At 48.0% G+C, this 19,443-nt stretch overlaps 1 protein-coding gene and 1 long non-coding RNA gene across 2 annotated transcripts in view; one reads left to right on the top strand and one right to left on the bottom strand.

Annotated features, from left to right (window-relative positions):
• The window catches only part of ANAPC13 (anaphase promoting complex subunit 13), a 264,408-nt gene that overhangs the window by 228,866 nt on the left and 16,099 nt on the right, over positions 1-19,443 (bottom strand). The gene's annotated exons all lie outside the window — the stretch shown is intronic.
• The window catches only part of LOC135309530 (uncharacterized), a 50,019-nt gene that overhangs the window by 9,808 nt on the left and 20,768 nt on the right, over positions 1-19,443 (top strand). The window contains exons 4-8 of the long non-coding RNA XR_010369752.1: positions 8,598-8,864; positions 9,710-9,823; positions 15,723-16,058; positions 16,166-16,250; positions 16,601-19,125. This is a non-coding gene — a long non-coding RNA (uncharacterized LOC135309530). The remainder of the gene's footprint in view (positions 1-8,597; positions 8,865-9,709; positions 9,824-15,722; positions 16,059-16,165; positions 16,251-16,600; positions 19,126-19,443) is intronic.

Below are 19,443 nucleotides of genomic sequence, written 5' to 3' on the forward strand. Positions count from 1 at the left end.
TTTGGGTGAAGTTCTGGGCCACATCAGACTTCAGCTTCAGGAAACAGAAGAAATGCATGATGTCATCAATTGTGTGCCATCACATGCTCTTGAAATGCCATCAGACTTGCTAAATATTCAGAGTATATTTTCTGTCTCAACAGACTGTGTTGGCTGAAACTGCTTATGCAAATGAAAAGCTGTACCTCTTCAATAGATTGTTAGGAGCTGATCCTGAATAATTGGGGTTGAACGGAGCAGTAGGTGGGAGAAGTCAGCAGAAGCAATAATTAATCAAGTGGCTTCTTGTCTGGGCTGGCTGTGGATCCCAGAAAAGCCTCTGTGAAGACAGGACAGGCTCCGTGGAGCCTGATGTTCCTTCCCAACCACTGCAAATGCCTTGCAGGAGCCCGAGTTATGCAAAAACCCTTTTTTAGGTTTTACCCAGCAACTCCCAAGGGAAGCCTGTTAGAAAGTCTCAGCATGTGTTTCTAAACTCCAGCTTATATTAATTCCCAGCTGCTTTGTTCATCTGCTGGAATGGCTCTTTTCCCCCTTATTTTCCTCCCTCCCTCCCTTTTTCCTTTTCCAGTCCTCCATGTATTTCCAGACCCCAGCCATGCTCCCTTCTTGGCTTTTGTTTTGCTGGACTAAGTGAGCTGAGCTCTTTTCATCTCCCCTCAAAAGGCATAGCTGTTTCTTGTATCACCCTCTATTTCTGCAGGTCTTTTTGATCTGGAGTGGGCCCAGTCTCCCAAATCAGAGCTTTGAAAGGTGACAGTGCCCTTTCCATGAAGATGTGGGGTGCTGGAATGGGGGGTGTGAGAGCAAGGAGCCCACATTCCACCCACAAGCCCCAGAGGGAAGCACAGCAATGCCAGAAACAAGAACCAGGGAACTCATTTCACACTCAGGCAAGTCCCTGATAAAGGAAGAATTTTTCCTGTTGTAAAATGGGATATATTAAAAAAAAAAGTAAAATTGATTCATCTGGATGACTGGTAAGAGTTAATCGATAAAATAACAGTTTCCACCTTTTTATGAGAAATTAGCTGATTAGAAACTTGATTAATGGGATGATTTTTCATGAGTGTAATTAAAGCACTGCATGACTTCTCGTGTAATTGATATTTAATGCCTACATGGAAAGCTGCTTTTCTATAAGGAACAGTGTTGGGTTGTAATTTTTTTTTCAATTAAGCACCTGTGGGCAGAGTAGAGGCCAAGGGGCTCATCAACAATGGGGAAAGAGGGAGAAGAGGATGGGAAGCAACTGATCATGACATTCCCAGAGAAATGGGAAAATTTCTGTTTCAGAGCCATGCACAGGATAAGGCAGATGGATTGGAGTCTGTAAGCAGAGAGATGGTGGGTTTTCTTCTGAGAGCAGAGGTCTGATGAGTCTAATCCTCAAAGAATCAACAGAAAATCCAGAAACAGCCCCCCAACTTCTCTTGGAGGATGATAGGAGAGCAGGGAGCCTCCTCCGGTGTCCCTCTGACACTTAGAAGTTGAAGGAAATTTGTTAAAGGCTTGGTGGTGCTTCTCCTGTTCTGTTCCAGGTCTGGCACTGAGGAGGCCTCCTCAGCCAGGGGTGGCACCTTTGTGCCTGCTTCTCTGGGAGGAACTTCCCCTATGGGCTTTGTCTGTGAAACCTTGGACCATTTCCTAACAGAGACAGTGAAGCCTCCGCAAAGCTGGATGGTTTTTCTGGAGGATCTGGTCCAGACCAGTGGGAAAGAATATCTATCCTGTGTTCCCAGGGCATCAGAATCCATAATTTCTGTGGTCTTCCCTGGCCTTGAGGTCTTTTTACTCTCCAACTAAAATGTGTTGAATGTCACAGTGGGTCCTGTGGTCCTGGAATATCCTCAGTGAGGGAGACTCCCCGCTCTGTCTGGACAATCTGTTCAGTGCCCAGTCACTGCATGGGAAATGTTCTTCCTCCTCTTCATCTGGAGCTTCCTGGCCATCGGTTTGTGCTCATTGCTTGTGTCCCAGTCCCTTTGCCTTGTGGCTTCTCTGGCAGTGCTTGTGGCCTGTGCTGATGTGAAAAAGACCTGGTCCAAAATCTGGGACAGGCTCTGTGCCAATTTTAGCAGGTTTTTTGGCAACAATGAAGGATGTGAAGAGGTACGATGGAGGTACAGAGCATTGCCAAGTGCCCACACACACAATTTTAAGCTGTAGCTCATACTGAGTTATTTGATTTTAGAATACTGGGACATTCCAGTACCTGAAGGAGCTGACAAGAAAAATGGAGAGAGACTTTTTACAAGAGTCTGGAGTACCAGGACATGGGGAATGGCTTCCCACAGCCAGAGAGTAGATTTAGACTGGGTGATGGGAAGGAATTGTTCCCTGTGAGGGTGGTGAAGCCCTGGTACAGAGTGCCCAGAGAAGCTGTGGCTGCCCCTGGATCCCTGGAAGTGTTCCAGACCAGGTTGGATGGGGCTTGGAGCAACCTGGGGTAGTGGAAGGTGTCGCTGCCCCTGGCAGAGGGTAGGGCTGGAGGAGTGTTAAGGTCTCTTCCAATCCAGACTTTTCCATGATTCTCTGACATCCTGTATATCCTCCATTAAAGAGAAGATGTTTGGTCCTGCCCACCATGTTGTCTGTTCCTTTTAATCTGCAGCATTAATCCAGATTTCCTTCCCTGACAGAGGTTTCCAGCCCTCACTGCAGGGAAGCTGTGAGGGATCACACCAGCGGATGAGCCTGAGGCTCACTTCTCTGGAAAAGCAGCTCCAAATCTCCTCCCATCCCGGATTTTGTCTGTGTGCTGGGCAGCACGGGTGGCAGCTGGGCTGTGAGATGGGGAACCTGCCACTGATGCCTTATGTACATTTTGTTTTGTTTTCCTTTTCCTTGGAGCGAGAGTAGTTGGAAGGTGGAAAGATGGTGCTAAATTGTGTTTCTTGCACGTCTGTTGAATTACAACATGTCTGAGTGACCTCCCCGAAGAGTCAGACAAGCCTTGGCACAACATCATAACTCTCAGGCACTCAGAAATGCACACAAACACTCTGGTTCATCAGCAGGAATTCCAGACCTCACATGCTGGGTGATGGATGCTGCTGGGGGGCCTGGCAGCTGCCCACATCCACAGGACAAGGCCTCTCCTCTTTTGTCCCGGAGCAAAATGTTAATGAATTCCTCTGGAATGCCAGAGAAATCAGCAGTGGGTTTTAAAGCTGATAGCCCTGATTGCTTCTGAGAGAGATGCTCTGGAAATCCTTGATGGCCCAGGCCAATCTGCAGCCTCTTTTTGCCTTGCAGTCAGTGAAACAGCAAGAAAGCTTCAGCACAGAAAGTTTATTCTAAAACAATGGAATTTGTGGGATATGCCAAATCTGCTCAGTTAGGATTCCATTAAATCCTCTTTTTTCCCTTTTTATTTTAAGCTGAGCGTGCATACAAATCTTTATTTTATCTAATTGTAAACCAGAAATGGTTTTACTCTGGCTTCAGATGACATTCTTTAAAAAGTAAACTCCACCAAACAAACACTTTTATCCTGAAGCATCATCTCTGAGTGCTGACTTCTTGTTTTGGTAGAAAATATTGCCTTGTCTCACTGAAAGCTTGGAAATGGCAGAATTTCTGAGGGTTGCGGTGTATGATTCAAATCCCAAAATGTCTGTTTCTGGGAAAGGGTGGAGCCTCCTGGTATTCCTGCAGCTCTGTCCATGGCAAACTGGGGAGGGAAGCTTTACATGGTTATTGTGTTGTGCTGTTAACCTGGTGTGAACACAGGGAAAGAACCCAGGGAGAAACAGTCCCTTTGGACTGGAGCTGGGTCTCATCTAAGAGTATGAATTAAAATTGTGGCAAATTTAGTTGGGCATAACTGCAATTATTTGGATCCATTCACTATCCCTCCCTGGCTGGCATGGCTACAAGAGCTCACTGTTGCTGGCAGAGAGACCTCTCTACATCCCAGGGTTTGCTCCTTAATCTTATTTGGATAGCTGGCAGATGGACAGGCTGTCACTGCCTCTCTCTGCAGGGCTGACACTGGAAGTCTCAGTGCCCCTCACTCTGCAGTTTGTGCTCAGACCAGAGCAGGCTTTGAAATGGGTCAGAATCCCATAGTTTGTTTGCCAGAGTTTGCCTTGGGATGGCAGTTTGGCAAGGGAGAAACTCGGCTGGAATGGCCAGCAGTGTAACCCCAGCTGTGTGGAAATGTCACCTGTGAAGCAGCCTGTGGCAGGGTGTGTGCAGCTGCCAGGATTTGGGTACAGATCTGTCTGAGCTGCGCTGTGGCGGGGGAAGCGCTCGCTGTGGAAAGTGTTCCTGGTACGAGCCCCTGCCAGTAATCCATCAATTGCTGATGAGAAACAGCTTCAGTGATCTCCCTCAAATAATTCCTGAGGGCTTGTGTCTCCCACAGAAACTGGGGATGGTGCAGGCAGACTGTGCCTCACCAGATGTGGGATGAGGAGGCTGAGCTGGCTGTCTCAGCTGCTGCTCCTCTTATTTATTGATGTGGTGTCCTTGGGAATGTGGCTGTCCTTGGGAATGTGGCTCTCCTTGCTGCTGGAGGACAGGGACTCATTAAAGTCGTTTGAAGGAGAGCAGGAGAAACTGGAGAGCTCATGGAGCTGGGCTCAGAATTGATCTCCAAGATGTGGTTTGCAATCCTTGCAGTGAGCTCCCACGTCTGTTGCTTACCTTGATCAAAAGTCTTCCAGGGTTTTTCGCCTCATTTTTGGGTTCAGTCCATGGACAGGAACGTTCTGATCCAAAGCCCAGATGTTGGAGAGCAAATGTGTAGCACTGAGATGGCCCAGAGGGCTCATCCAGGTACTTGAATTACTACTCTGTGATTAATTGCCATGAGCCCCTGTGTGCTTCTCTTCCAATTTCCATGGCAAGGTTATTCCGTAGGAGCTTGTTTGGCTTTGTTAGCTTGTGCATGGTCGCAGCTGAGCTCTGGGTGCCTTTGATCCACTAAAACCTCTGTGTGTTTGCTCTGCCACCATTTTTCAAGGGCCAGCTCAGAACAGTTTGGGCACATCTGGAGTTTTCCTTGGGGGAATGTGGCAGGGACAGGACGGGCTGCCCAGCCCCACACTTCCAGCACAGCCATGCTCGCTCGTGCTTTGGCAATGAGCAGGGAATTTCTCACTGATCACAACACAACAAGAGAGTAGAACAAATTAATTATTAAGATTTTTAAAAAGTCCGACTACTTTTCATTTTCCAAAGTGCCCATTTTCTTAACTATTCCTCCAAATTATCATCTCGTTGGATTTCTTCTGTGTCCTCGATGCTGTTGTTGTTCTGTGGATTCCGCGTCACTCAGCAAATGTCTCCCCTCTCCTTCCAGCCAACTTGCACAATACATTACAATTACACAATTATGCTGTTGTAATCAAATAATTAAGTTGCACATTAAACACGCATTAGAGCTCACAAAGGAAGGAGCTTCAGACACGGGCATGAAATAGGAGGGAGCGAGCCAGGCAGAATTGGTGCTAATTGCATCTTGCTTTCAGTGGCTCAGGGACTCCAGGTTTTTGGTCTCAGGTGGCAAAATGGCAGTGGACTGAGGCTGCTGAGGTTTAAATAAGCAGGAAGGTTTAGTGAGTGACTTTCCTGTGGAAAGAAGCAAGACCCAGTGACCAAACACCCAGAAAGAAAAAGGGAATAATTTGGAAGCCTGCTGGGTTCCAGTCTATTGAAATCCACTTGAACTGAAGCTCAGGATCAGCTCTCCCAGGTAAAGGAGGATACCTGTCCCTCACCAGGGTGGAACTCAGCTGGTCTGGCAGGAGAAGGCTGTGAAGTCTTTGGGATATTGTTATTTTAGCTGTGGGGTGTGGGGTTGAGATGTCTTTGGGATGTTGTTATTTTAGCTGTGGTAGGAGAGGGGTGAATGCATTGGTGGATAAGTCATAGATGTGGGTGTTTTCTCCTTTTTTTTGTTGATAGAGGAAAAATAGCACCCAGCAGACCCAGATCAGTGTTCTGGCCTCATCCTGACTCTAATTTCATCCCACCCAGAGCCTTTTGGCAGGGGGCAGTTGGGATTCTTCATTTAGAATAGATCCAAGAAGAAAAAGCTGTGGTGCCACTGCTCCTAGATCAAACCCTTCAGGATGAGGGCTGGGCTGGTCACGCTATGACTAAACAGCAGAAATCTGCTTTTTCACACAGATTTGGGTGAATTTTTCAAAGGATTCTGTGTATTGGACAAAACCCCTCTTTTGATGTCTGCCTTAGCTGGGAAGTGGCAGAAGGAGCTGAGGTGACACGGTTGCTTTCCCACAGGTTTCAGAAGTGGGCTGGAGAACAACCTGTAGACTTGAGCTGCATCTCTGCAGAAGTGACTGCAGTCTAGGGAAACTAGAGATCAAATCTGAGTAGAAATTGAAAGCATGGAGAAAGGACTCTGGAGAATGAGAGCAAATGTGTGCCTGGTTTGATATGCCAAGTTAAAGGTGTCTGTGTAGTCTTTGCAAGTGGGATCACAGTCCCTTCCTAAAAGCTTTGGTTATTAAGCTTCTAAGAATTTAATTTTTAATGGGAGAACTTTATTCTTGAAACTAAAAGCCAATGTCTGTACTCAGTAATTGCACAGAGGGGAGAAGGAACATTCTCTGCTGCAGGAATCGGCACTGGAAGGGGAAGAGTGCTCATAAATCAGGAACCAGCAAGTTGCAGCAGCCTGGAAGGATTCCTCCTTCCAGTGACCTAAGGGATGATGTGTCTTTGGCCTCTCAAGAAACCCAAGGGGCTGAGAGCAGCAGGAGCCAGTGGAGAAGTGAGGAGATCAGCTGAGGTCCATCAGGCCACTTGTCACTTTCTGGAATTGCTCCCATCACGCTGCACCAGCCGTTGGGATATGTGCAGAGCTTTCCTGGGATTCCCACCATGTTGTGTCCTGTTGCCTGTTCTGGAGTCCTGCTGGAGCTGTGGTCCCTCTCCTTGCTCAGAGCCATCATTGTGACCCCACACAACCTGCGCCTATCCCAGGTGATCATGTGGAAAAAGGTCACAGCAGCATCTCTGCTCTGGGGGCTGTGAAGTGGAAAGGGAGATGTGGAGCAGGAACATAAAAACTCCAGCCACACTTCAGCACCATAATTTTCCCAAAAAAAAGAGAAATAAACCCATCCCTGGTTTATTTCTCATTTTAAGTCAATTTTAAACCCAGTCCTGGTTTATTTCTCATTTTGAGTCTGAATCTTCGCAAATCCCTGCTTTGAGCCCACATATTCATGCTGAAATTAAAAAAAAAATAAATTGCTGAGCTTTAGAAAAAAAGCTCTTTGATTTGTTAAATCTGATTGACTGGGTTCCTGGAGCATGTACAGACTTCACACAATGCAAATGGTGCTGATTAGATAAGATGGTGTTTAAAAAGAAAAAAGCCCAGCCATAGAAAGAAGATGCAATTAGATTAGCAGATCCAAGGCTTTAAGTGCAGATCGAATGGGCTATAAACAATTTAAGGCTTGGGAGAAGGCCAGTGTTGCTGAGTGTTCATTTATAGTCCAGTGTGATGGCTCTCTAATCCAAGAGGAGAAAGCAAGGAAAAAGAGGAAAAAATTCTGGGAAGGGTGATTTTTCCCACTGAGACCTCATCAGGTCATCTTCAAACATTTCTGAGCATCTCTGGTTCCACCCAATATTGTATATATACTTAAAAAAATAGATATATCTGTATATAGCCACTGAAACCCCAGAGCTGTGTAATTATTCAGACCTTCTGCCCCTCTTGGCTGTTTGTGTGTGCACGTCTTGTCTAAATTTTGTTCCTGTGTCCACATCCAGGTGAATTGCAGGAGATCCCCAAGTGAACCACCAAGGCACCTCTTGCTCTTACACCTTGAATGTGGCTTTAAAAACAACACTCCCAATCACTCTTTATTGGGGTTTTCTTTTGCATGCAGTCAATGGAGTCTCCTTAAGAATTTCTGAGAGTTTTTCTGGATGCATGAATTCATTGCTTTGAGCTTTGCTGGCTGGAGAGGGATGCTGGAGGCTCATGTGAGCATTCCTGTTTTCCTGCAGCAGTGCTTCTGGGAGTCGAGTGTTTATGTAATTCCTATTAGAGGAAAAAGGGATTCTGAGCAGACAGGAAGAAGAAAAGCCTGGGAGCTGAAGTTGGATGTACACTGAGGTTATTAAATCAGGGCAAGTGGCCATCCCCGGGCTTTTTGGGTAGTGAGTGATGGGACTGAATTCCCACGGGGTGACTGTGGACATGTCCATGGGGGCAGATCTTCATGTCCCTGCTCTCTGAAATATTAATGAACTTCCTTTCAGGGAGAAAAATCCCCAGCAAACAGTAAATAATTGTCTGATACATGGAACCAGGGACACTCACTCTCTTCTGGGGATGGTTTTGGCTTTTGTTTAACAGCACCTACAAATCTGAAATACCAGAACCCTTTGCAGAGGAGAATTTCTGGTTGCCTGAATGGTTTTGATCCCCTCTGTAAATCTGTGTGGAGAGGCATTTTTCTCACTGTTCTTTATTTCCTACCCTGATTTCTAACCTGTCTTCTCATTTGTTTTATGTCCCTGTCCTTCACTGCAGGATGGCATCACCTCCTCATATAGTGGGTCTGCCAATTCTGTTATTTGTTCTTTACTTCTTTTTCCAGCTCGTTAATGAAGAGGTGACAACAGATGGGTCTGGGAGTGATCTCTGCTGAGCCCACCAGGCACATCTCCCCTTCCTGACATGCTGCTGTTTGTCACTTTGCCTGGTTTATGTTTCCTTTCTCCCTTCCTGAAGCACACGCCTTTTCTCATGTCCAAGTCAATTTGAGCAGAGCATCAGAGTGATCTTTCCTGGGATGCTGTGTTTGTAAAGCTGAAATACAGTTTTCTGCTTCAGCTGGATGGAAGAATGGAGCATGTTGGACTAGGTAAGGGCTGAAAAACCAGTGTTTGATTATTTCAGGCCACGTTTGCTGTTGAGGATGGCTCAGCCTTGGGAACCCTCTCTGGCATGTGTCCCCGTCCTGGTGGTCTCTGCTCTCAGCAGGGGCACTGGCTGCAGCTCTTGGCCACAAGCAGCTGGTGAGGTTTGACAGGGACACCAGCCTTGCTACTCAGCGTCCCCCTTGCAGGGGGTGACAGGCAAGGAACCTCTGTGTCCTACAGGCACAAGCTACAGCAGGGAGGAACTGAAGGTCTTGGAGCAAACAAAGCTAAGAGGAAATGTTCTAACACATTTCATCCACCCATCATATCCCAGCTGAGAACTTCACCCCTTGAGGGGCTGGTCTGTGACCTCCCTTGCCTTGAGAGGCCCCTTTCGGATGTGGCTGCCACAGCAAGGTGAGAACATGGCAATAAATTTCATATGACAGGTCTCAAATAGAAGTGTGGCTTGGCTTTCCTCCCCTCCCTTGGCTGGGACAAAGCTTGGGCACAGGGAGGAAGCCTTTGTCTGTCCCTCCTTGGAGCCAGCAGGATGTCCCAGAGTGGCTGTGGGCAGAGCCAGGATTTACCTTATGGCATCTGATGATTTCCCCTCCCCCCTAATTGGTTCCGTTAATTTATTGTGGACAGGAGCTTGTTCTGCCAAGTGCTAATTGCAAAGGTTATTGTTTCTGCCCTTTTCAGAGCACAGCAGGAAACCCTTCAATTCCATCACATGAAAAACAAGACCAAAAATGCCAGAAGTTTTTTGGGCTGGATGTATGTCCATCATCCCATGGGGTGTTTGTGTCACAGAGCATGGGCTGACATTTCCTTCCCTTTGCAGGGGAAAGCCTCCAGTCCATGGCATGGGGATTGGGTTTCTCCTCACCATGAAGAAATGTGCCCTGGATCACAGATGTCCTGCATCCTCTGACCTGTTCAGGCTTGGATTTGGGAGGTAGGATGGGTGCATTCCAAAGGCTGCGAGCTGGTGAAATGATACCATTCCCTTTGTGGGAATTTTTCCTGTCTCTGGGCATGTCTAGAAGCATTTTTTGAATGAGCAAGCCTGGGCTGGCACAAGGTGGTGGCACCTTGTCCCCCACTGTGGCTTCTTGAGATGTCTAATGCTGCCTTCTCCATCCCCACCTCCACACTCCACCCCACCCCTCCATCCCCATCCTTCCCCTGGTGAAGGGAGCCAGGAACTCTGGAGTCTGGAAGGGTTTTCCTGGCTGCAGAAGCTGGGCACCCTGGGTGAAGTGGGATGTCTCAAAGCCAAGTTTTTTTCTAGCATGGGAAAGGAGGAACAGTTATTGCTTGGCCATTTGCTGCCAGGGCTTTAGCATCTGCCTGGATTAATCTGGATTTCATGGTGGGCAGCAGCCATTCAGCCCAAGTAAAGCCTGCCCTTACAGTTCTGGTGGATTTTGGAGGTGAAAACCCCAGAATCTTTCAGGGGGCTTTCTGCCAAGCTGTAAAACTCATCCTGGTTCTCCACGCTGCTGGAAAACCTGGGGGAGCTCTTCCTCTTTGGTGAGGCCATAGGTGTTCCTGCCACATCTGCAAGCATCCTTTCCCTGTGCTTTCCACAGCCTCTGTCCCCTGGGGCTCTGTATTTGTTCTCCCAGGCTTTGTTCCCACCACAGGGTTTACTCTGGCTCGTTTCCTCTTTATCTCATATCATGGCTGGTGTTTGCTTTTGCTCAGCAGCTCAGAAGCTTTTGGAAGTGAGTGTTTACAAACAGAGGGATGTTTGGGACCACGTTTGGATCCAGCAGCAGACTCCAGGGGTATTTTGTACAGATTATGGGGATGACTTTGTGCTGTCTCTTCCCTGCCCTCTGGCCCAGTATCTTTCTCGTTCAGTCTTTTCCACAGAGCTCAAGCTTTCCCCTCCTCTTCAGCTCTCTCTGGTCTCATTCCCAGCAGGTACCCAAGGCAAACCACCCCTCACTGGGCAGATATGCACAGACTAACAGATTAATGACACATATTTCATTCTGTTCCAGCCTAGTCTAATGAAACATGATAAATGTTTTATTCTAAGTTTTACCAGCATTCTGTTTCTCCTATACAGAAAGTCTGGCTGGCACCTGTGGGCAGCACTTGCATTTGAAAGAAGCACCGTTACAATCTAGATTTCGGGGAAGGAGTGCATATATCAAATTTAAAGGCGCTTTTGAGCTTAAGATATAAAGGCAAATTACATTTTATAGTGTGACTTTAATAGCTGAGGAGCTTTGCAGGCAGCGAGGTGGCTGGTGGCAGCTCAGGCAGTATGTGGGACACTGTGCCAGCCATATGTGTCGCCATATCTCACACGCAGCCTTGCAAGTCATTGCTTTTTATTGAAGGCAGGAACTTGCCAGGATGTCAAGGCTGTCTTCTGCACTTTTGAAGAAGTGCCATGCTGTCTGTAATCCCCAAAGGCTGGTGACAGGAGGGCAGCAGGCACAGCCCCACCAGGTATCTCCTGTTCTCCGTGCCCCGTGTGGGGGAACCGAGGCTGGGCTCCACTTCAGCACCTGCCCTTTTCTCTCCATTAGGAAGAGTCACTTTTTATTCCTGTGTGCCAGGCTTCTTCCCTTCTGCCTTCATCCTCATGCTTTCCATCTGTCCTTCTGCCTAGCCATCCTTCCTCACAAATTCACAAATCTTTCCTTCCCAAATTTTGGCTGAGCCTCCCTGCCTTTGTGTTGGGTGCTTTGTGGAGGCTCGTGTTAATACCTGGCCAGGATGAAAGCCTGACCTCTTGCAGGGCCAAATGAGGCAGCATTTTTTTTACATTGCTGGCCAGAGGACAGGCTCCATGGATGTGTATCTCCCAGATATCCCAGGGCTTTTCCTGGGGCTCAGTGTGTGCTCTGAAAGCTGCTTGCAGGAGAAAGACAGCTCCATGTGGTGCATTAAACGGGTGTTTTAGGCATGTTTCACATGCCTCAAACTGAGGAAGATTGCTGGTAATGAAAAAGTCCAATCACAAAGGAATCTTTCTTGGTTATTCAATTTGTGCAATATCTTATTAGAGGGGAAAACCAACTGTTATCTGCCCAGGAAAGGTTAATATAATAATAAGCAGATACTGACTTCTATTGAGATGAACATGATGATTTATTGACCCGAGAGGCAAATATGCAGTGAAGCAAAGCCAGGGTCAATATTCACCAGGAGGAGAATAAATTCTTGCATTTTCTACAATGATGAGACCACACACATTGGTGTCGCCAAAACACATTGGTGCTGGTAGTTGCTTCTTCAGTGAGACAACTAAATATGGTAGACTTTCAACAGGTACTTCACCTTGTTTCTCTAGAGAAAATGTCAATTTAGAAATGTTCCCTTTGGATGTTTTTGTCCTTGAAAACACTTAATGAAGTATTTAAAAGTACTTTCATAAAAACCAACCAAACAATAAAAGCAACTCCCAAGGGTCACAGTAGTTTTGGATTGCCAAATGTATTTCTTGAATAAATGATATAATTTTATTGCATTTTATTTTGTTTTATTAGAGAAAAGCTCGGCTTTCAGCTTCTAAGCCTGGCAGCTCCCAGCCCGATCAGAGATGTTTCTGCACACGTTTCCATTTCGACTGCAAGCCCGTTTGTCATTTCTGAAATGCCTCAACTCAGAAATGTCAAGCATCTCTTGTAGTCAGCATGGAGAAAGGCAGCTCAGAATGCTGGCACCTGCTGCAGGGAGCAGCATCCTGCTGCCATGGGCCACACAGCCATGGATGTGGGGGATTTTTTGGGAGCAGGGAGGTGCAGCACGTGGGGATAACTGGTGCTTGGTTGGGCTGTGGTGGGTATCACCCTCCACAAGAAGTGTTTGATGAGTTCTCTGCTCTCAGCCAGAGCTGGTGGTGCCCAAAACCTGATCCTGGGAGCTGGTCCCTGTCAGCTGCTCCTCCTGGGGGAGAAACACAAATCCCTGTCTTGTAACATGCCAAGGGGATGGGCATGGCAGGAATTGTAAACCCGGTGGGAAGAGGGAGAGGAATTGCACTTTTCCAACTTGAACAAAGTGACATGAACAGGGATATTATTTTAGAAAGTTTATCTCTTTTGTATCTATGGTGACAAGATCTTTATCGGGGTAAGACAGACTCCCGGGCTGTCTGCTCCTTGTTATCTCAGGGTAGGATGACAGTCTAAGTGTCACGTCTAGAAATGTTATCTCTCCTTTATTATTTCACTTGTGAGGGGCTAACTGGAGTGTTATCAGGGTGTTTACAATCAAAACACGTGCAGCTCAAGTGATAAAAGGGAGAACAGACATCTGATCTCCAAGGATATGAAGACAATGCAGCCTTGAGCAGGAGGAGATGGATCTTATTATTGAAAATGGTTTGGCAGGCTGGGAATGGACAAACAAATTCAGATCATAAGCTTGAGAGATGGGCTGGGGGAGAGGCTCACACTCAAACTCCTGCAGAAAATGGAAAAGTGATTGTATCAACAGCAGTCTTGGCTAAAAGAGAAATATTTTCCAATAAAACTTTTATGACTTTTTTTCTCTTTCTGTACTCTCTTCTCACTTGGAATGTGATATGGAAAGCTGTCAGGACCAGCAAGTGGAATAGAGTTGCTCTAAGCCAGTCAGGATCTGAGGAAGCTTAGCCAGGCTTGGAGGGAGGGGAGCAGAGAACTGCCAAGACCACTGCTCAGGGAGCTCATTTTGATTAATTCCTTATCTTGCCTGGGTCAGTGCTGTGTTAATTTAGAGAGGGCACAGACACAGGGTTAGTGGTGACCATAAACCTTATCTCTGATCTCTTTAGGGACAGGGAAGCTAAATCCCTAAAGGGCTTAGGGATCTGACCCTGGGATGCTTCTGCTGCTGGTAATTGAGAGGAGTTCAAAGACGTCCCAGACATCAGATCCTCATTACCCTACAGCAGGAGCAAACCAGGTGCCAAATGGTGTCAGGTTGTTTATCTAACGTGAATAATCCTCAGTAATTAAAAACGGGGCTGTGCAACGCTCCATCCAAATCCAGGCCTGACTCCTGGACGTTGTTGTGCTCTTGGCTAGCATGGGCTGCCTGGTTTCTCTGGTTTTGTGGAGGACGTGGCAGGCACACTGCATGTCTTCCTTCCTCTCCATGCCAACGGTCTCCAAGCCAAGCTGTGTGGTTCCTGTCCCACAAAAAGGATGATTTTCCATCATCTTTCCTCCCTTGTTTGTCTGTGCTGTGAGGTGATGGCACACAGAGGTTTATAGCCTCATATGGAGAACGAGCAGAGGGTCTGTGGTGGCCTCTGAGCCAGGAGGGGACCCAAGCTGGAGCACAAATTCCAGCACCAAGGCTCCCTCTCTCCTTCAGGAAGGAGGTGGGGAGGGTAGAGGGGATCTGGATGTAGATGAGGGCTGGTGGAGGATGAAAATAGTGGGCTCCTAGTGACATCTGAGCACCTCTGTTGGCCTGGCTAAAAATGGGAATTAAATTCCTGCTAAGTAATTACCAGTAAATTCCTGGAAAAGGGAGGGAATGAACATGAACTTGTGGGCAGTGTTATTGTGCATGGGCCTGTCTGCTTAACTCCATGTTCCTCTTGCTTTGAGGACCTCCTAAATCAACCTGTTTCCAACCTGAGTGACTCTCACATCCCTCTAAGGACTGACACCACAGGGAGCCCTTCCTCACCTGGGGGGAGAACAAGGCAGCATCTCCTCTGCCTTGTTTATGAGAAATAATCTCTGGTGGTGGTTTTCTTGTGTGAAAGCCCAGCTTTGGAGGGCCCCTGGGGCCACTTTGTACAGTGACAGTGACCCACTGCTCCCTCCTGCCCTTCATCTCTCACACCTTTAATTGCACTTGTGTTTCTGGAGCGGATGGAATTCATTATCCAGCAAACAATGTCCTTTGCAATATCAGCCTTAATTAACTGCTCCCCTCTGTATTTTCCTGCTCTTATCCTCTCCACATCTCCGTGCTGAGCCAAGCTGACGGCCCCCCACATGCATCAGTGCCAGCCAGTGAGCCATGACCAGATAAGAAGAAATGGAATTCCTTATCTCTTTTTTACAAATACATACACATGCACACACAAACACACAAACCTGGAAAAGGTCAAGGTTACTGGGAAGGGAGAAGGCCCTTCAAGACAACAAAACCCCTTCTCTTTTAAAGTCTCCATGGCAACTGGATGGAGCATCATGGGATGTCGAGATGAGAGAGGACTATTCTTCCCCTACAACACTCTTTCCACTTCATTAGACTCTTTATCAAGTATCTCTGTGCTGGGCTGAGTATATTTTTTGTGTTGGGGAGCAGTGCAGAGGACTCAAAAGCATCCTGACCTTTTCAGTGGGACTTTGGGAGTTCCTTGTGGGAGTTGCATCCTCTTCCCCTGCCTTCCTCCCCCACAGCCCCCTTGTCTCCAGTTCACATGACCTTCTCATCAAAAACCCTGTGCCTGGTGAGGTATGAAGGGTTTCTTTAGAAGGAGAAAGGAGCAGGGAAAAAGAAGAGAAGAGTATAAGAATGTCCTTCGCTGGCTCTGGAGGTGTCAAGACCCCGGCTGTCAGAGCTGTGCATCTGCAGGGAAGATTAATGAGCCTGCTTAGAGGAAATCCAAATAAAATAGAGCAGAATAAATACCAAGTGACTGTGTGGGTGATGAGGGGAAGGGTGAGGAAGGAGCAAGGGAGTGTGACAGGGCAAAAGTAGATATTCCTCAGTCTGGTAAGCATTTGAATTCCCCATGGAGGAGTGAGTTAGCACAGGAAAGATCTTTGGATTTAGTCCTGTGGTCCTCAAGTGCCAGGGCTGTGCATGGGTCTGTGAGAGCTTATAAAGCACTGGTTGTACTGAGGCACAAACACTGGGTATTTTTATCTCCCCTTCCCTAGGAAAGCATTCACCATGGAGGAGAATTTTGTGTTCAGCTTCTCAACCCTTGGCCTGCATTGCCTCAAGGTGCTTTGAACTGCTCTGCTGCTGGGAGCACTGGTTGTTCTTAGGAAACATCAGTGCCTGGTTTGTGTTGGGCAGTGCCTTGGAGTGTGGGGATGAAGGGATTTAAACCTTCCCATGGATCCAAAGCAGTGTGGGCAGCAGGGATGGGATTGGGATTGTGCCCCTGTGCCCTGCTCAGGTGAGAGCCCAGCTGCAGAGCTGCCCCAGCCCTGGGGCCCAGCACAGGAAGGAGCTGGAGCTGCTGCAGAGAGTCCAGAGGAGGCACCAGGGTGAGCAGAGGGATGGAGCAGCTCTGCTGGGAGGGAAGGCTGGCACTGCTGGGGTTGTTCACCTGGAGAGGAGAAGGCTTCTGATTGACCTAATTGTGGCTTTCCAGCGCCTGAAGGTACAAGAAAGATGGAGACTATTCCCAAGGGCCTGGAGTGACAGGACAAGGAGGAATGGCTGCAAACGGACAGAAAGTAGGTTTATATTAAATATAAGAAAGAAATTCTTCCCTTTGAGGGTGCTGAGGCCCTGGCACAGGGTGCCCAGAGAATTTGTGGCTGCCCCTGGATCCCTGGAAGTGTTCCAGGCCAGGATGAACAGGGCTTGGAGCAACCTGGGACAGTGGAAGGTGTCCTTGCCCCTGGTAGGTGACTGGAATTGGATGGTCTGTCAGATGCCTTCCAAACCAGGCTGTCCTATGATTCCATGATTCAGTTGTGGTATCCCACAGGAGAAACTGGGCCTTGGAACTGACATCCCTGGGGGAACTGTGATATTGTTTCTACTTTTCGCTTTTAATCCTCTTGATTTTCACTTTTTCCAGGGAGCCATGTGTGACAGTCTGCAGGTGAATTTGAGGAGAGTTACACCACAAGCACCCAGCTGAGCATCTCTACCCACCAGCTCAGGGTCTGCCATTCTGAATGTTTGAATCCACATGAATCAGACAAGGAGAGGAGCTTGTTACCATGGCCAGAGTCGATTCAAAAAGGGTTTGCAAAAAGCCTTGAGGCTGGACATGCTTGGACTGTGTGCTCCTGAGCTGTAAGATTTACATGGGTGTTTTAGGGAAAAAAAAAAAACATAAAAAAATTGCTCTGCACTTTCAGTAGAAGTCGGGCTATGAATATCCCAATCCCACTGCTTCAAACCTCATGGGAGTAATCTTCAAGTGGGAAATCCCATTAAGTCATAAAGAGCTCTTAAGTAGTTCCCTCTGATAAATTTGTGGCACTCTGCAAGTCCCATAATTCCCAATATCCAGATGAGGAAGCTGAGGTTAAGTGACTTAGCCAAGGTCATGAAGCAAATCAATAACCACTCCAGCCCCTCTGCTGCTCACTCCATGTGTCTCTGCTGTCAGCAAAGGGGATCAATCCTCCCCACCCCTGTCCCAGCCCCAGTGATGGACACCCAGGCTTTGAAATGTTGGATTATGTGGGAAAAAAGAGGCCCATCTTCATTCAGAGAGCTGGGCTGGGGGAGCAGTCACGGGGCTCCTTCACCCTCCTTGCACCCAGGGCTCCCTGAGTGGAGACATCCCCCGACTCCTGCTGTTCTCTGGAAGGAGCTGGAATTCCCACTGCTGGCACAAACTTCCCATCATGAAGTCTGGGAGCATCTTTGGTGTGGTGACAGAAAATTGCCTCATGCAAGAGCTGTTGGCTGTGAGGAGGGTGAGAGTCTCTGTCAGGCTCTGTGGGAGATTGTTCTTCCTCTTTCCAACTGCTCACCTCTCCCCTTCCATGCTTCAGCTTCCTTTACTCATTTCTTGAGCCCATGGAGGGGGATGTACCAAGAGTTTGGGGGAGTTTCAGGAGTGGGGATGTGTGTATTGGGTCTAAGCTTGCTTCCTGTGGATGGCTGGTCCCAAGAAAAAGCATTGTTTTTCCTGGGATCAGGCAGACTGTAATTCTGAGACTCTTAGGTTACTAATTCCAGTTCATCTGTTTGTTGTCTTCATCAAGGAATCCCAGAATGGTTTGGGACTGTAAAGCTCATCCAGTTGCACCTCCAGGGACACCTTCCCCCATCCCAGGGTGCTCCAAGCCCTGTCCAGCCTGGCCTTGGACACTCCCAGGGATTGAGGGGCAGCCACAGCTTCTCTGGGCACCCTGAGCCAGGGCCTCATCACCCTCACAGGGAAGGATTTCTCCTGTCTTTCCAATCTAAATCTATTGTCTCTTCAGTTTAAGGCCATTACCCCTTTATCTCTCGTTCCCAGCACAGCCCTCAGGAGTCACACAGGAATGGGAGATGCTGGATGAAGGCATCTTCTTTCCCAAGCTCCTGACAGTGCCTTGCTTCCCTGTTCTCCTTCAGCTTTTCTGTAGCTAATTTGGAGCTGTCTGAATTCCTGGTTCTGCTCTTGCTGCTGTGGTAGCTGCTGCTTGGCTGTCAGGCTCTGTTCCCCCTCCCAGGTAAAAGTACAAAGGCAGAGGGAGTGAGCACAACTGGAATTTAAGGATCAACCCACTGTCTCCTGGCTTCCCTGTGCTTCCTGGAGTGGCTCCCACAGCCCTGCTGGATGCTTCCCCCAGAGGCTGGGCCTGAGAGGTTAATGAGAAGTTGTTCTCCATGCCAGGCTCCTGCCTACTTTGCTGTAAGGTCTCTGAAGGGTGGCATGTGCTTCATTTATGTCTCCTTCTTCCTCCTGATCAGCACTTCTCCAGGTGTTTGGCACTTGCCAGACCTCTGGCATCCCCACTCCTGCAGGAAAGGTGCTCTTGGGAATATTGCAGGTGGAATGGTCAGGAGGAAGGTCAGCACCATCCTGGACTATCTGTCATGGATTTACAGCTTTCAGCTCCTCCAGGAATGCCCTGAACTAATCCAGAGAGCTGCTCTGTGTCACGGCCCCGGTGCTGAGCTGGCACTGCTGGTGCCTTTCCCAGCATGGAGAGGGCACTGCCACTGGGATGATGGATGAGAGCTCCTGCAGGGGACAGCTTGGTCCTGGAGCTCCTGGAGGCTCTCCAAGCCTGGCTTTGCAGTTGGCCAAGTGTTCCATTTGTTTTGATGCTTTTCATGTCTTTGGGCAGTTTGCTGTGTTTATTTTGGGGGGAAGGTCAGCACTCCCACCTGATACTGGGGGAATGCTCTGGGAGAGAAGCATCCCTGGAGACAGCCCTCCTTTCAGCAGCACATGGCAAAGCTCTGAGACTTCCCTTTCAGTGGGAGGCACAGGAGATATTTTGGACTGCAAGCTGTGGCTTTAAAAAAACCCACCCAGTAGTGATTTGAGGTTTTCTTCTTGAAGCCTTCCTGACTTTGAACATAAATTGCATCTGTTTTGATAAGCAGGCTACCAGCAAGCCAGACCTGTTCCTGGGATTACTGTGACCACAGGTATAGCTGTTTCTTTTCCATATGGGATGACTTAGGGCCCTGTTCCCTGCCATTGTGTGGTTGGATTCTACCTTCCTCCACGTTGTGGCATTTTGGAAAGAGCTGCTTGTTTTACAGAGCAGCTGTGTTGCCTTAATGCAGCTGTAACGTGTGTTTGTCTCGGGGCACAGCAGGACTAGGAAGAGGTTTTATTAGATCATTCCCAAGTCCCAATAATCTCTGAGCCTCTCAGATCTGTGGCTGTCAGCTGTGCTGCTCTTGCTCCGTGGGACGGGGCTGGAAGCTGAAGATGGGAAATCACTTGTGTGTGATCCTTTA

This window comes from Passer domesticus, chromosome 11, assembly GCF_036417665.1.
Source record: "Passer domesticus isolate bPasDom1 chromosome 11, bPasDom1.hap1, whole genome shotgun sequence".
Lineage (NCBI taxonomy): Eukaryota > Metazoa > Chordata > Aves > Passeriformes > Passeridae > Passer > Passer domesticus.